This window comes from Convolutriloba macropyga, chromosome 12, assembly GCF_964194025.1.
Source record: "Convolutriloba macropyga chromosome 12, txConMacr16.3, whole genome shotgun sequence".
NCBI lineage: Eukaryota > Metazoa > Xenacoelomorpha > Acoela > Convolutidae > Convolutriloba > Convolutriloba macropyga.
Genome location: NC_134479.1, coordinates 37855806 through 37861379, shown reverse-complemented (window position 1 = coordinate 37861379; position 5574 = coordinate 37855806).

The window sequence follows — 5574 nt, the reverse complement described above, 5'->3', positions numbered from 1 at the left end:
CTACCGCAACCGCAGTAAAGATGTCAGATTGGCGACGCTTTGGTCCAATATTGAATGTTTATAATTATTTTTCAGACTTTTCATGATGTTACTGATCAGGCTTTTAATGGGCCGTAAACAATTCGTCTGACACTGCTTGGTTCAAAATTTTAATGATTTTTTTTGATAAATTAGCCAAAAGTTGATAAGTCGGCCTTAAATCGCCAATTTTATAACTCAATTTGGTCTTTTTAAGTCAACAAATATTCTATGAAGCTGCTTAATTTATTTAGATAAGCGTTTCGTGACTGAATTCCGGTACAGTAGATTTTTACAGTTCAATTAAAGTTTTTCACCAAACAGATGTCAAACTCAGAGATTTTTGTCACTCAGGACAAAATTACCAAAATATGGGCTACGTTAGTTAGCACCATTTTTTTATGTGACTGCTTTTCAAAGTCAAGTGATGAAACAGTTTCAACAGAATTTGGTTTTTTCAAAAAAATTTTTCACGCGGGGCTTCTTTTCAGTTTTCTTAGGAGTTTTTTCGTCTTGATTTGAGGCATGATTGTTTTTAGCGGGTAAAAAATCCAAAATCTCGAAAGATTATCTAACGGATTATCTGACTGAGAATTCAGTGTTTAGTTTCATAAAACTTAAGTGGTTTTTTGAGTACGACCCCCTTACATTGTTTATTTCATTAATTGTTACTTCTGATTAATGAGAGACCACGATGGATTTCTAACGAACTTAGATAAATGTTTTCGTTTCCTTTTTTTGTTCCGACCCCACTTGTGGGGGGAGGAACTATATACTCAAATGGGATTTTTTTGTTCAGTCAATTTTGACCGATCGATATATTCATCGCAGAGAAATCTGAGTAGTATCATTAAAAAGCTGGTCCAGCGTAGAACTCAAAATTAAAAAGATACAGATTTTTTCAATTTTCGTTTTTTTCGACGAGTTATCGAGGATTGAAATTTTGTGTGAACACTGGATATTTGTTCACTTTTAGTGTGATTTTTCTTCAAATTAGGATATGTTCTACCAAAATAGTACTTCAAACTTAAATTTCTTGCCAAAAATAAACCAATTTTGTGTTCCTGATAGACTAAAGACGATAAAAATGTCTAGTTCTGGTCTCATAGGGAGCTTCAATATTATAAAAAATTCGAAATCTGTTTGAGTGCTCTTTTTTATAAAACTTTTCTAATTTTTTTGCTTTTTTAAGTCACCTAGAGACAGGTCACTTTTCATATCGAGATTCGGTTAAAAACAAACCTTTTTTACAGTCAAATGAAACCCAATGAACAAAAAAAATCAATTTCAAGAAATTGCTCATGACTTTTTTTATTCGACTCCGAGTTTTCGTGATTTTAAATGAAACTTTGAGTTTCTTTTTGAGGCTTTACTAAAATTTTGGAGTCTTATGGCATGGACTCATTGACTAACAGTGCAATATGTTCTGTAATGAGGTTGAAGTTTAGTACATGTCTAGCGCTTTAAGTCGACAGCTAACGGCTGTAAAGACTTTAAAGAAAATTTTTTGAAATTTTTTTTGAACAATAACCAATCATAAACTTTTTATCGTGAACTGTAAGTCAGTCTTTGTGATGACAGCACCCTCTTCAGGCCTACTGCAACCAAATTTGATCTAACTGGCCGTTTTATCTTCTAGATTTTAGTAATATAACTTAAATGACACCAGATTTCAAAAAAATTTTAAAATTTTTTTGGACATTTCCGTATTATTGGTTTCTTTTGAAATCTTATCACATTATACTAAACTTGACAGCTCCTATTGGCTTCAAAAAAAACGTGCAGTGGATCACATATAAAGTTTTTAGAGAAAAAATTATTGTTTCAAATGGCTTCGACCTGTTCTTCTCGCACTTTTCTACTGACTTTTTGGTTTTTGCCTGATTTTGTTGTTGTTTTAAAAGTAATAAGACTTGTCGAGATGTTGTGATGTCTTATTGATTTACCTATGCTTGAAAAACATCCCCATATTCTTCTCGAAGCATATATGAGCGTATTGATTGACTTCTGTTTAAATCTTTTGAATTAAATGGCTGTTTAGAGTTTAAAAACAATTTTTCGAAAATTTTTTTGAACATTAACCAATCTTAAATTTTTTGTGAACTGTTAGTCAGTCTCAGTATTGACAGAACCCACTTGCTTTCTACTGCAACTAATATAAATCTCGTTAACGGTTTTATCTTCTAATTTTGATTTTATGACTTAAAAAAAATTGAAAACTTCGTATTATTCGTTACTTTTGATTTATTATCACATTATTCAAAAATTATGCACATTATCTAAATATTATCAAATTTTTCACCATTTTGTCACTCTACTTTAAAATTAGTGCGATAAAAATACCGCGCCGTGAAACCACTTGCTTTTTTGCTCCATTTCCTGTTTCAGCGTGACCACTACGCCAATTTGACTTAAAAAAACATGAAAATGTGTGAACAGATCTTAAAAAAACCATAGCCGGAAGAATTCCGGAAACGACTGGAAGTGATGATTCACTTAAACGCCATCGAACTATTCATCAGACAACAGACAAAAACTACCTCTACTAATTTTTGGTTATCTTGAAACAAAACCATAAAACAAAAAAGTAAACTAGAAAACAAAACCAGAAAATCAAATCTGTTCAAATATGATAAAGAATCTATTCAATTTTTGTCATAATTTGCGATCCCGAAATAACTATATCTGCCAAAATTACTTGATCAAAAGAACTAGTACCTACTAAAATCACTTATGAGATCTTTTTAAAAACACTTTAAGCTAAATCATTAACAAAATAAGCACTTGCAGACAACTTGAACTAAAAAACAGGAAATAGTTGAAAAAAAATTTAATGTAACAAAAGCGCACAAATCCAAAGATAAACTCCTTTCCGCCAATAGGGTACCCAAATGCTCGCACTCCATGGATGGATCATAATAGGCTAAGAAGCTTGCAAAAAGAACAAAAAATGCAAATAATTAAGAGAAATATTTTCAATTTTCGCCGTTTCTTGTCAAATTTCTCAATAAAAAAATGTTTCATATCCACAAAACAGTAATCACTTATTATCTTGGAACTGCTCATGTAATAGAGGTCTTTGCAATACCCATTTGAGACAGTGAAACAAAACACTCGTCAAAAAATCGCCAAAATTAGCCCGAAAATCAGCAAAAGAGATCAAAAACCTCCAAATTAGCATAAAATTCATAAGAATTTCCAAAAACCTTCAAACCTTCAAGTCTTTTGTAGGTGCCCACTGCAGCACATTTCTATTCCGTGAATTGAATTAACTGTCCAATTAGAGACTCCAATTTCTCCATTCAGTAACAATTACGCAATACTTCACATTTGTCTTTCAGGCTCCTTTAGATAGTTGTACCATGCATGCTCCTATGACTCCGCCCTATTGATACTTTTTTTATGTTTTAAATCAATTTTCAGAGTTTCTATTATAAAGCAAAGTCAGTCAGTAGTAAATGCGAGGCGATGCAGGGCTAGGCGAGTCTTCATGGCAATCAGAAATAAGCTACTCTCTCTTATATACCCTTAAGGCCGAAAAAGGAGTCATATTAGTGTTTGTTTTAACACAGGAACGCATTATTATTGGAAAAACTAGAATTCAAATAAATTTTTTCAGCATTTCATACCTTTCAAAGAAAGATTATCTCAAACCCACTTTATTTTCTGTTATTTTATCAAATTGGTGTAAATCTGAAAAAGAAAGGCTTTTTTCTATCACTTTTCTATCAAAAAGGAAGGTTTATTATATGGTCAACTATTATATGATCAAACTCATGAAAATGAAAAACTCTGAAGTGGTTTAATTGTGCAACATATGACAGCTGCGACTAACGCTTGCTTTGATTCCGTCCCGAATCTTTCTCAATTTGGCCCAGAGATCCGGATTCAATTCCTGCCTCATCTGATCAGCAACTTGTTGGTCAAATTTGCTCCTCTCTTTCGAAGTCTGTTTCACAAAAACTGCATTCAAGTTAGTTCCAATTCCGCCAAGATCAACATTCGGGCCTGTCGCAGCTTTAGTAACAGGTGAAAAATCGGAACACTGGAAGCAACCTAAGGAAAATGGCCAGCATGGTTGATCAAGCCCTGGTTGTTTTCTCATTCATCAAAAAGCCATTACGAAGATATGTATGTACACATGCAGAAAATTGTTAATTATGATATAAATCAAGCAGGCGATATGACCGGTTGGCTTTGGATAGTTGAAAATTCATTATCACTTCGACAAGGGAATATCATTCACTTGTTTGTTCCAACATCTCTTTAGAAATGTGGCACCCACCCATCTACCGCAACTGCAGTAAAGATGTCAGATTGGCGACGCTTTGGTCCAATATTGAATGTTTTTAATTATTTTTCAGACTTTTCATATACGTTACTGATTATGCTTTTAATGGGCCGTAAACAATTCGTCTGGCACTGCTTGGTTCGAAATTTTAATGATTTTTTTGATAAATTAGCCAAAAGTTGATAAGTCGGCCTTTAAATCGCCAATTTTTAAACTTAATTTGGTCTTTTTAAGTCAACAAATATTCTATGAAGCTGCTTAATTTATTTAGATAAGCGTTTCGTGACTGAATTCCGGTACAGTAGATTTTTACAGTTCAATTAAAGTTTTTCACCAAACAGATGTCAAACTCAGAGATTTTTGTCACTCAGGACAAAATTACCAAAATATGGGCTACGTTAGTTAGCACCATTTTTTTATGTGACTGGTTTTCAAAGTCAAGTGATGAAACAGTTTCAAAAGAATTTGGTTTTTTCAAAAAAATTTTTCACGCGGGGCTTCTTTTCAGTTTTCTTAGGAGTTTTTCGTCTTGATTTGAGGCATGATTGTTTTTAGCGGGTAAAAAATCCAAAATCTCGAAAGATTATCTAACGGATTATCTGACTGAGAATTCAGTGTTTAGTTTCATAAAACTTAAGTGGTTTTTTGAGTACGACCCCCTTACATTGTTTATTTCATTATATGTTACTTCTGATTAATGAGAGACCACGATGGATTTCTAACGATATTAGATAAATGTTTTCGTTTCCTCTTATTGTTCCGACACCACTTGTGCGGGGGAGGAACTATATACTCAAATGGGATTTTTTTGTTCAGTCAATTTTGGCCGAAAAATTTATTCATCGCAGAGAAATGTGAGTGGTATCATTAAAAAGCTGGTCCAGCGTAGAACTCAAAATTAAAAAGATACAGATTTTTTCAATTTTCGTTTTTTTCGACGAGTTATCGAGTTTGAAATTTTGTTCACTTTTAGTGTGATTTTTCTTCAAATTAAGATATTTTCTACCAAAAGAGTACTTCAAACTTAAATTTCTTGCCAAAAATGAATCAATTTTGTGTTCCTGATAGACTAAAGGCGATAAAAAAGTCTAGTTCTGGTCTAATAGGGAGCTTCCATATTATAAAAAAAATCGAAATCTGTTTGAGAGCTCTTTTTTTAAAAAACTTTTCTACTTTTTTTTGCTTTTTTAAGTCACCTAGAGACAAATCACTTTTCATATCGAGATTCGGTTAAAAACAAACCTCTTTTACAGTCAAATGAAGCC